This window comes from Vombatus ursinus, unplaced genomic scaffold (genome assembly GCF_900497805.2).
Source record: "Vombatus ursinus unplaced genomic scaffold, bare-nosed wombat genome assembly UNPS02014786.1, whole genome shotgun sequence".
NCBI lineage: Eukaryota > Metazoa > Chordata > Mammalia > Diprotodontia > Vombatidae > Vombatus > Vombatus ursinus.
The window spans coordinates 38,583,121-38,596,084 of record NW_020954564.1 but is presented as its reverse complement, the minus strand read 5'-3'; the positions used below and the strand labels follow the sequence as shown (position 1 = coordinate 38,596,084).

Genomic DNA, 12,964 nt, shown 5'->3' with positions numbered 1-12,964 from the left:
AAAGTGACTTGTCCAAAGTCATGCAGATGGTCCTTGGTAGTGCTGGGATTCAAACCCAGGTCTTTTTTTGGGGAAAAAAAGCCTTCCTTTGTACCAAACTACTTCACCAGTAAAACAACCCACCTATTAAGTTTGAATTCCTTGATTTATAATATGATCAATGAGGGCTTTTCAAACCCAAATGAAGAGGGGGGGTACCCAAATGGGGACATGAAAGAAAAAGTACAGATAGCCAAGAATATAGCCTAGGGAGGATTGAAGAGAAGGCAGGGCTGGGCTTTCTCCTTAAAATGGAAGTTCTTGGAGGAGTTGGACCATCAGAGGAAGAGGCTTGCAAGGCAAGAGAACTCCCATTGTGAGAAATCCAGAAATAGAGTCAACTTTCAGAATAAAGAGGATTTGTAGTATAGTAGAGGACTCAGAGCTCACTAGTGGAAAATTTGAAATTAGAGTCTACATTTATTGACTGCCTGGAAGATGGAGGTGGGGGAGGGCAGGTTTATGAAAGGAAAGGAATCTTCAGGGTCCATGTGAAAGAATCTATAATTAGACAAGAGCCAGCTGAGGATAAGACCTTGTAGGAGGATAAGCCAATAAGCCAAAATAATAAATCTCAAGATGTTTAGCTATCATTAAAAATATTTGTCTTCTGAGGTCCTCAGCACTTGTGGAGGAAGGGGATATTGCATAAGAATGGAACACAGGATCAGAACATGAGTGAGGCATTGGTAAGTAAAGGAAAGTGGGTTGGGACATTTATTGGGCAGATGGGAGGATACTAAAGACAAATTTCACTGGCTTCATCTTTTAGATGATCCACGTTCCTCTCAAATCAGACAAGGCTTTTGGGACTTTCCAAAGACTTCTGTCCCTTTAGGAATCCAAGTAGTCTGATTTTTAGCTTAAATTGAAGTTTAACCTAATACTGTTTTCTGTTTTTTTTTTTTTTAAGAGACTAACCATCCTATTGAGTTAAATGTCCTCGTTTAAAAAGATTACATATATTCCAGTTAAATAATAGCTGTGGGAGAGGGCAATTAGCAGGCTCGGTCAGGAGAGAAAAGATGTTTTCAGATGAGATTTGAAATGAGATAGAGAGTCAATGAGGCAGAAAGATACAAGACATTTTTCCTCTGAAATTTCCTTAAATTTGTTACTAATGATACCTTAAGATCTGGGATTTTTTACTTGAAAAAGCCATGTCATGATCAAGAGGAGAGATCAAGGAGACTAACTATCTACATGACCTTGGAAAAGTCACTTCCTCTACTTTTTCTCATATTCGAAGTGATAAGGTAAGAAATAACATTCTATGTTCAGAGGCCTCTTTCACCTTTGAAATTTAGAGTACCTTCCTACCCTATCATTCTAGCAGCTGTTCCTTTCTAGTTCTAGCACTCTAAATTCTATTATCTATGTTCTAAAGCACCCCCCTTCCTGTAGAACCATTTTACGTTCTATGTTCTAACATTCTAAGATCTCATCTATTAAAAAGCAAAGTTTGATGGTTCTATGACTGAAATAAAATGTAAACTCCTTGATGGTAGGGATTATTTTGGATATTTATTTGTATCCACAATGCTTAGCATAGAACCTAGCACACAGTAAAAGCTTAATGAATGTTTGGTGATTGATTAGTTAAAATAGACCCATAATTGATTCTATTCCCAACCACATTTGGATTCTCTTTTGGATTCAGGTTGGTTGATTTCTCTGATTTATTATCATCTATATCTCCTCCCTAAGACTGCCTTCTTCCATCTTCAAGGGAACAATCTAGATTCAGGGTTCTCTTATTTGGTGAACTTGAATGTACTCACTCCACTCATTTTCCTGATTTTACAGACTTTAATCAGATCCCCTTTGGAGAGAAATAAATCACCTTTCATCATGACAGTATATACAATGCAGCTTTGCTGATCTCAAGGTAGCTGTTCAAACATACCACTGTATTATCACCACCAAGTCCACTTCTTGGTAATGCAGAGATGTTGTATATACCTAATTGCACCAAGCAATGGTTCTTAAGGAATTTATGTGGCCCTATGGAGTGTTATTAATAGGTACTTCTTTATAGGGGTGTAATTTTGGAAGCAATTTCCCATGAAATTGTTGGGAGAGTGCCCATATACGTTTGATCCCATTTGGAATAATTTTCATTTAGCCCAATGACTGCCCTAATAACGTTTTTCAATAGAGATGCTGGTCTGGAAAGACGGGGAGCATTTATCTAATGTGTTTGTCCCCTGACAAACTTATTGCTGAGTGAGACTGCTGGAACAATGAACAATGTTCTATAAGAAGCTGAGACATGAGTCATTTTCTGATCTACCTTCTCTGATAGGTTTATTGAGATATGTACACATGAAATAAAGGCTTCTACTTTCTGCTAAAGGGATAGTCTAGGGGCACAGCGCTGTACAACCTGGCCATAGAAGAACTACAAGGCATTAAATAGCACTATATTACTCAATTCTATTTAACTGTGATTCTTCAGAATGAGCTACTTTGCCAGGGAATTAACAGAATCTGCTTGGGACTTCCTGTATTACACAACGAGAGAGTAAGGGATTCAGATAGGAACCTTTCCCTCCCAATTTATGCTGGAAATGCAGCGTGTTGTCATTGGTAAGACCAGTGGCCTACTCTTCAGAATATATGAATTCTAGTCCCAGCTAGACCACAAATTTGCTAAACGATCTTGGGCAAATCATTTTCATCTCTAGGCATCACTTTCTTTGGTTATAGAATGAAAGGGTTTGGTTAGAAAGACTTTTAAGGTTCCAACTCTAAGAAGTTAGATGTACTAATTCCTAACTTCTTTGGTATCCTTATATTATGAAGTTTTCTATTGATAATAATAGTTCCCAGGAAATGCAAGACCCTCAATTCCAAAACAAAAATAAAGCATGTTCAGGATAGTTTTGGAGTTAAATGATGTTTTTTTTTTAAAGAAATGTAATCCTTTGAAAAGCTGTCATCTACTCAAACAAGAATATTTTAAAATTACCTATACCCTAGTTCAGTGATTAAAACATTTAGACATTCTATAAATATACATTGAATTAATGAACAAATAGATGAATCTTAATACCATACTCCATGACCATTCTGGATGAGTGAAATCATATGGTCTCATCTAAATTAACCAATTATCATTTTTCACAGAAGATAAGGAGAACCTTAATCATGAACTGGTTATTTATTTATTTATTTGTTCATTTTCTTTCCAGTCTAATCCTTATCCTTTTGTGTCTGTATATGTGGACTAGAATTGAACACGAATGGAATTTCCCATACAAGATATCACCATTAATGAGGTATAAGTTCAAGGGTGATATCATCTTTCCCCAAATCTCTAACTTTTTAAATCCTCTTTAAATTCTTCTAATTAGGAAAAAGAGAGAGACTGAAGTAATTACTCATACTCTGTTAATCTTTTCTTTGTCACTTCTGAGATTCTGGGAATTTGGGGAAACTTTGCTTCCATTATGATTTTCCTCCTTTAATATATATAATATGTAATCATTATGAAATATAATTACAAACTCTTGTCCTTTTAATAAGTATTTCATTTTTTCTTATCCTTTTCCCAAATTCAAGGATGAATCAACACTGCCTTACCTACTTGTCTTGCTGTATAGTGCACTTGTTCATAACTCAAATATTTTCTATTTTTATTTTCAGTAGTTAATGCTTAGAATATAGGAAAAATAAATTATCAAAATGAAAAAAAGCCTTTCCCAAGGCTTTCAGTTACCTCTTTAGGTGGTACCATGAGAAGGAGTTTCCAAAAACCAGGGTAAAGTGCTAAAACAACATCAGGGAAATAAGAGACCAAGAATATGATAATCCTTGAAACTGATTTTTTTTTCTCTGCTACACATAGAATATAAAAGAGAGGAAAATGATTAAAAAAGCTGTGGAAGCTAACAAAGTTTGGGGAGATGTTTATGCCTCATGCCCAAACTTCTCCATATATACATGTGTGATTAGGTATGTGCAACTTGGATTAGTTGGATCAGTATTAGTTCAATTTTAAATTGACTTTAAAGTTTAAAACTGCACTAAGACTTTGGGGGAATCTTATCTATGTTAAAAGGATCAGTCATTCCTTTACAGGATGCCTACTTATTGAGAAACCTGTGAAGATAGAGATGAATTAGGAGTTCCCAGTAGTCTCAGAGGAGAGAGAGAGACACAGAGACACAGAGACAGAGAAAACAGAGAGAGACAGAGAGCAGAGAGATACACAGACAGAGACAAAGAGGAGAGAAAAAAACACAGATGGAGAGGCACACAGAGAGAAAAAGAAAGACAGAGCAACAGAGACAGAAAGACAGAAACAGAGAGAGACATAGAGACAGAAAAAATAATGATCTATTCAGTTCCTATTACACGCAAACATACTGGAGATATAAGGTTTAGATAAGATATGATCTTCCTACCCTCATGAACCTAAGTTCATGAAATCTAATTTATAGATAAAGCACAAGCAGTGATAGCTATAAAGTAAAATATCACAATGAGTTTAGTAGAGAAATATAAATCAAAGTCTCCGGGGCCTGATTCTCTTATTCACTAGTCATAAGTAAGTTACCAATCAGTGGAGTAAAGCTTTGTGATATCGATCATGTAGAAGGAAAGTACCCACCCCCAATTCCCCACCCCTACTTCTCCAGGTAGACTGTAGAATGATAAATACCCCCAAATTGTTTGGGGGAGATATATTCCAGAGAAGTAGATATCTTCCCTAATCAAATGGAACCTAAATTTTCTCCAACCTCCACAATTCTGAATAGCTCCACTTTCATTTGATTCCCCCACCCATTTCAGTTCAATATTCATTTGGTAGGCAATTAATGTGAGATGGAAGTAAATGCAGAGACCAGTGGTGAATACCACAGCTAAGGGCTTGGCCTAGGTAGGGAGACATGGCTATGTATATATTAAGGGATTTGATAAGAATTTGGAAATGTTTCTCAAATTGAAGCAAGTTATTGAGCCAAAGGGCTTCCTCTGTATGTCTCTATGGACATATATGCATGTGTTTTTAGTCTTTTGAGTCTTAAAACTCCAGGTTGAAGAATAGAAGACATATAAAACACAAACCAGTGACTATCCAATGTATATATTTGACTCAAAAAATCTCTGTGGTATGTCATGAAAAATGAGTGAGCCGTGAGCAAACTGAGGGAGAGAGGACTGTGGGTGTTGTCAAGATATATTCCAACTCCCTTGGCAGTAACCCAAAACAACTGTGGAAATTTAAAAAAAAAAAAAAAAACCTTGTGTCCCAGACGCCCAGGTATCAAGTCAAACTCTGTAAGCAGGAATGATGTAAAACCAAGGAGAGAGACTAAATGTTTTCAAATCCCTCCACCTGCCTCCACCAGAATGAGGTGGGAGGGTGAATGGGAGCAAAAAGAAATAACATTGTTGTCAAGCCATTGAGGTTCTGGACCTGTCATCAAGAGAACTCTGTTCAGATCAATCTCAGGCACTTACTTGGTGAGCTAAACATTTAACTTTTGGGAACATATTTCTCTATTTGTGTCACTGGAGTATCTCACAGGGTGGTTCTCTTTTTTTATTTTATTTTTTATTAATTTATTTCGATTTATCAACAATCACTTCCACATGCTTTTGAGTTTGAAATTTTTCTGCCCCTTCCTCCCCACTACCCTCCCCAAGACATGGCACACAATCTGATATAGACTATACATATGCATTCCTATTAAACATATTTTCACATTAGTGATGTTATAAGAATTAGAACCAATAGGAGGAACCACCAGAAAGAGGAAACAGAACTCAACAGAAAAGAAAAAAATAGCAAATAGTATGCTTCGATCTGCATTCAAACTCCATAATTCCCTCTTTGAATGTGAACAACATTTTCCATCATGAGGCCTTTGGAGGCCTAAGACCATAAGGTCTTAGATCCTTGCATTACTCAGAAGGGTTATCAATTGGGGAATGACTTGTATTCTTATAAATTTGAATTAATTCTCTCTATATTTTAGAAATGAGGCCTTTATCAGAGACACTGGTTGTAAAAATTCTTTCCCAATTTTCTACTGTCCTTCTAATCTTAGTTGCATTGGCTTTGGTTGTGCAAAAACTTTTCAATTTAATGTAATCAAAGTTATCCATTTTACTTCTCGTAATGTTCTCTATCTCCTGTTTGGTCATGAATTCTTAAGTTCTCCAGAGATCTGATACGTAAACTATTTCTTACTCTCCCAGTTTGCTTATAGTATCAGCCTTTATATCTAAATCACGAACCCATGTTGAGTCTATTTTGGTAAACGGTGTGAGATTTTGATCGATGCCTAGTTTCTGCCATACTCTTTTTCAGTTTTCCCAGCAGTTTTTTTTTTCAAAGAGTGGGTTCTTATCTCAGAAGTTGGGGTCTTTGGGTTTATCAAATAATAGATTATTATAGTCATTAACTACTGTATCTTGTATATTTAAGCTATTCCACTGATCTCCCACTCTATTTCTTAGCCAGTACCAAGGAGTTTTGATGATTGCTGCTTTATAATACAATTTAAGATCCGGAATGGCTAGGTCACCTTCCCCTGAATTTCTTTTCATTAGTTCCCTTGAAATTCTGGACCTTTTGTTCTTCCAAATGAATCTTGTTATTATTTTTTCTAACTCTATAAAATAATTTTTGGTAATTTGATTGATATGGCACTGAATAAGTAAATTAGCTTAGGTAGAATTGTCATTTTTATTATATTAGCTCGGTCTACCCATGAGCAACTGATGTTTTTCCAATTATTTAGATCTGATTTTATTTGCATGAAAAGTGTTTTGTGATTGTGTTCATAGAGTTCCTGGGTTTGTTTTGGGAGGTAGACTCCTAAATATTTTATAATATCTACAGTAAGCTTAAATAGAATTTCTCTTTCTATCTCTTGCTGTTGGACTTTCTTGATAATATATAGAAATGCCAATGATTTCTGTGGGTTTATTTTATAGCCTGCAACTTTGCTGAAGATGTTTATTATTTCAAGTAGTTTTTTACTTGATTCTCTGGGATTCTCTAAATATAACATCATTTCATCTGCAAAGAGTGATAGCTTTGTTTCTTCTTAGCTTATTCTAATGCCTTCAATGTCTTTTTCTTCTCTTATTGCTAAAGCTAACGTTTCCAGAACGATGTTGAATAACAGTGGTGATAATGGACATCCTTGTTTCACCCCTGATTTTATTGGAAATGCTTCTAGCTTGTCCCCATTACGTATCATGCTTGCTGAAGGTTTTAGATAGATGCTATTTATTATTTTAAGGAAGACTCCATTGATATCTACACTCTCAAGTGTTTTTAATAGGAATGGGTGTTGTATTTTGTCAAAAGCTTTTTCTGCATCTATTGAGATGATCATGTGATTTCTGTTAGTTTTGGTGTTGATATGATCAATTATGCTGATAGTTTTCCTAATATTGAACCAGCCCTGCATTCCTGGCATAAATCCTACCTGGTCATAGTGTATTTTCTTGTGATAAGTAGCTGTAATCTATTTGCTAATATTTTGTTTAAAATTTTTGCATCTATATTCATTAGAGAAATTGATCTATAATTTTCTTTCTCTGTTTTGACTCTTCCTGGTTTAGGTATCAGCACCATATTTGTATCATAAAAAGAATTTGGTAAGATTCCTTCTTTACCTATTTTACCAAATAGTTTACATAGTATTGGAATTAATTGTTCTTGAAATGTTTGGTAGAATTCACACGTAAATCCATCTGGCCCTGGAGATTTTTTCCTAGGGAGTTCATCAATGACTTATTTAACTTCTTTTTCTGAGATGGGGTTATTTAAGTATTTTACTTCCTCTTCTCTTAATCTAGACAATTTATATTTTTATAAATATACATCCATTTCACTAAGATTGTCAAATTTGTTGGCATATAGCTGGGCAAAATAATTCCTAATTGTTGTTTTAATTTTCTCTTCCTTGGTGGTAGTTTCACCCTTTTCATTCTTGATACTAGTAATTTGGTTTTCTTCTTTCTTTTTTAAATGAGATTAACCAAATGTTTATCTATTTTATTGTTTTTTTTTCATAAAACCAGCTCTTAGGTTTATTTATTAGTTCAATAGTTTTCTTAATTTCAATTTTATTAATTTTTCCTTTGGTTTTCAATATTTCTAATTTGGTGTTTAATTGAGGATTTTTAATTCATTCTTTTTCTAGCTTTTTTAGTTGTATGCCCAATTCATTGATCTCCTCTTTTTCTATTTCATTTATGTAAGCATTTAGAGATGTAAAACTTCCAGTAAGAACTGCTTTTGTTGCATCCCATAAGTTTTGGTATGTTGTCTCTTTATTGTCATTCTCTTGAATGAAATTATTGATTGTTCCTATAATTTGTTTGACCCAATCATTTTTTAGGATTAGATTATTTAGTTTCCAATGATTTTTTAGTCTATCTTTCCATGGCCCTTTATTACATATAAATTTTATTGCATTATGATCTGAAAAGGATGCATTTAATATTTCTGCCTTTCTGCATTGGATTGTGAGGTTTTTATGACCTAGTACATGGTCAATTTTTGTGTATGTGCCATGTACTGCCGATAAAAATGTATATTCCTTTCTATTCCCATTCAGTTTTCTCCAGAGGTCTATCATACCTAACTTTTCTAATGTTCTATTCGCCTCCTTAACTTCTTTCTTGTTTATTTTGTGGTTAGATTTATCGAGTTCAGAGAGGGGGAGGTTGAGGTCCCCCACTAGTATAGTTTTGCTGTCTATTTCTTCCTGTAACTTCCTGAACTTTTCCTCTAAGAATCTGGATGCTATACCATTTGGTGCATATATGTTTAATAATGATATTACTTCATTGTCTATGGTGCCTTTTAGCAGGATGTAGTTTCCTTCCTTATCTCTTTTGATAAAATCTATTTTTCTTTTGCTTTGTCTGAGATCAGGATTGCTATCCCCGCTTTTTTTACTTCAGCTGAAGAAAGTATATTTTGTTCCAGCCTTTTGCCTTTACCCTGTGTGTCACTCTTTTTTAAATGTGTTTCCTGTAAACAATATATTGTAGGATTATGGTTTTTAATCCAATCTGCTATACGCTTCTGTTTTATGGGAGAGTTCATCCCATTCACATTTATAGTTATGATTATGATCTGTGTCTTTTTCTTCATCCTCCCCCCTCCCGTTTATGCTTTTCTTTCTCCTTTCTCCTTTCCTCCCGTCACTAGTGTTTTGTTTTTGACCAGCGCCTCCTTAGGTCCCACCTCCCTTCTATTATCCCTTTCCCTTTTCTTCCCCTTTACCCTTACTGCTTCTTCCCTCCCTTCTATCCCCCTTCCCTTTTCTTTCCCCTTTTCCCTCCTACTGCCTATAGGGCAAGTTAGATTTCTATACCTAACTGATTATATTATTCCAAATCTGATGAGAGTAAGGTTCAAACAATACTCATTCCCCTCCCTTCTTTACCTCTGCTCTAATACGTTTTTGTGTCCTTTCTTGTAATGTAATTTACCCTTGTCTGCCTCCTCCTTTCTCAGTACATTTTCTTAGCTCAGATTAATTCACTTACTTGGATCCATTTAACCCATTTGATTAATTTTTTTTATCATTATATCAAAGTCAACTTATATCCACCCACTTTATGTATACTCCTTTAACATGGTGTAATAACAATACAGTTCTCAAGAGTTGCAAGTGTCATCTTCCCTTGTAGGGATGTAAACAATTTTCCCTTATTAACAACATAATGTATCTTTCTGTCTGATTTACCTTTTTTTGTCTCTCTTGAATCTTGTACTTGAAGATCAAATTTTTTGTTGAACTCTGGTCTTTTTATCAGGAAAGTTTGGAAGTCCCCTATTTCGTTGAATATCCATCTCCTTCCCTGAAAAATCATGCTCATTTTCATGGGGTAGTTAATCCTTGGCTGCATTCCAAGCTCCTTTGCCTTATGGAATATCATTTTCCATGCCCTATGGTCTTTTAATGTGGAGGCTGCAAGGTCCTGTGTAATCCTGACTGGTTCCATGATATTTAAATTGTTTCTTTCTGGCTGCTTGTGGTAATTTCTCTTTAATTTGGTAATTTTGGAATTTAGCTATTATATTCCTTGGCGTTTTCAATTTGGCATCTCTTTCAGGTGGGGAGTGATAGATTCTTTCGATAGTTATTTTACCTTCAGGTTCCAGGACTTCAGGGCAGTTTTCCTTTATGATTTCCTGAAGGATATTGTCCAAGCTCTTTTTTTTTCATCATGACTTTCAGGTAGGCCTATAATTTTTAAATTGTCTCTCCTGGATTGATTTTCCCGATCAGCTGTTTTACCCATGAGGTATTTTATGTTTTCATCTATTTTTTCATTTTTTTGTTTCTGTTTGACTGATTCTTGCTCTCTCATAGAGTCATTAGTTTCCATTTGTTCAATTCTAATTTTTAACATATTGTCTTTTTTCTGTTAGATTTTGTACTTTCTTTTCCAATTGGTCAATTGTATTTTTAAGTGATTTATTTTCTTCATTGTACTTTTTTTCCAATTGGCCAATTGTGTGTTTTAGGCACTTGTTTTCTTCAGTGTACCTTTTTTCCAATTGGCCAATTGAACTTTTAAAGGACTCCTCTACCTCTCTCATTTGACTTTTAAAATCCTTCTTGAGTTCTTGTAAGAAGGCTTTTTGGGCTTCAGACCAGTTCATATTCCCTTTTGATGTTGCAGATGTGGGTTTGATGACAGTGTTGTTCTCTTCAGAATGTCTGTCTTGATCTTCACTCTTCTCATAATAAGAATCTATCATTCATTTCTTTTTACTCATGGTGTTTCTTTATTCCCTGGTCTTTACAAAGATTAAGCTCTCCTGCTGGGGAGGAGAGGGCACTGACCCAAGCTTCTTGTGTTGGGAGCCTAGGTCTTAGTCACTGGCTTTGGGAGCTGGGGCCTCTTATGTTGGCAGTTGGAGGCTGTAGGGTTCCAGCAGCTTATCTGGTATTGGGCTGCAATCAGCAAGGCTGGGACTTTCAGGTAAATCTAGGTTGCCTGCTTTTCCTTTCCTTCAGCTTTGTTTAGCTTCTTTTAGATGAGTGCTGCCAGGTGTTTATTTGCCTGGGGCCCCTTGCAGTGCTGCCTCCCTTATTTCTGTTGAGGCACAGAAAGACTTGTTTGCTGTAGAATGCCGAGGCACCTGGTGGTTTTCTGAGCTGGTTTCCACCGGTTCCTCCACCCTCACTGAGGGACCTCACTCAGAGGTCCAGGTGTTCATGTTTGCCTGCTCCACCACCTGGGTTTCAGGATCTCCTCTGGTCTTTTCATCAGGAATGCTTGAAAGTCCTCTATTTCATTGAATATCTGTTTTCTCCTCTGAAGAACTACACTGTTTTGTTGGGTAGGTGATTTTTGGTTGTAATTCTAGCTCCTTTGCCCTCTAGAATATCATATCCCAAGCCCTCCACTGCTTTAACTTGGAAACTATTAAATCTTGTGTGATCTTAGTTGTGGCTCTACAGTATTTTATTTCTTTCTTTCTGACTACATTATTATCTCCTTGACCTGGGGGCTCTGGAATTGGGCTATAATATTTCCGGGAGTTTTCACTTTGGGATCTCTTTCAGGAGGTGATTAATGAATTCTTTTCATTTCTATTTTATCCTCTGGATCTAAGACACTGGGGAAGTTTACCTTTATAATTTCTTGAAATACGATGTCTATGTTATTTTTTATTATGGCTTTTAGGAAGTCCAATAATTCTCAAATTCTCTTTCATCTATTTTTCAGTTCAATTGTTTTTCCAAAGAGATATTTCACATTTCCTTCTATTTTTTTTATTCTTATTGTTTCTTGATGTCTCATGGAGTCATTAGTTTTCACCTGCCCAATTTTAAATTTTAAGGAATTATTTTCTTCAATGAGCTTTTGTAACTATTTTTAAATTTGGCTAATTCTGCTTTTAAAGATGTTCTTTTCTTCATTTAATTTGTGTGACTCTTTTACCACTAGGCTGATTCTGTTTTTAAGGTGACATTTCCTTCTGATTTTTTTAACCTTTTACCAGGCTTTTCATAATTTTCTGGTATCACTCATTTTTTTCCCTACTTTTTCATCTATCACATTTATGTCTTCCTTTAACTTTTCCAGGAATTCTTGTTGGCCTTGGGTCTAACTCATACATATACATATACATATACATATACATATACATATACATATACATATACATATACATATACACATATATGCATATATACATATACACATATATGCATATATACATATACATATATACAGATACACATATATATGTTTATGTGTATGTGTGTATATATATGTATATTAGGCTTTGTAGATGTTTTCACCTTGCTGTCTTCTAAGTTTATCTCTTGTTCTTCTCTTCTACCACAGTCTCTTTTTAAGGTCAAGTCCTTTTTGGCTGTTTGCTCATTTTCCCAGCTTATTTCTTCCCTTTGAACTTCATGTTAAAGTAGGTTCTCCTCACCTGGGGGTAGGGAAGCATTAAACTAAGCTTCAGGCCCTTTTGTACTGCTGTCTTCAGCGCTATTTCTGGTGGTCTGCAAATTATGAATACTTCTAAGGTGTTGTGATCCTGGGAAAGGCATAATAACTGCTCTCCTGGTGTGCGCTCTGGTCCTTACCCAGGAAGGATTTCTGCTCCCTAGCAGACACAAGTGCTATTGTTCCTCTTTTCCATGAAGCTGTGGCCAGAGCCCCTGCTCCCTTGGGATGAAACACTTTCCTGTCCATCCAAGAACTGTGACTTAGAATGTATATGAACAACACAGTTGCCAATCAGCACCAAGTGCACCGAGTGTCATCAAGAGTACCCTGTAATCTCTGACTAGTTGTTTGACCCCCTTACTATCTCTGGGCTGAGATCTCGCAAAGCTTCTGCTGCTGCTGTGGCTGCCTCCAAGTCCCACTGCTGGTGTTCCTGCACTGCTACAGTCCTGTGCCCACCCAT

The 12,964-nt window shown here is 35.8% G+C and overlaps 1 long non-coding RNA gene across 1 annotated transcript in view; it reads left to right on the top strand.

Moving 5' to 3' along the window:
- Positions 1–971: 971 nt before the first annotated feature.
- The window catches only part of LOC114047161, a 133,635-nt gene continuing 121,642 nt past the window's right edge, over positions 972–12,964 (top strand). Inside the window, exon 1 of the long non-coding RNA XR_003569584.1 lies at positions 972–1,295. This is a non-coding gene — a long non-coding RNA (uncharacterized LOC114047161). The remainder of the gene's footprint in view (positions 1,296–12,964) is intronic.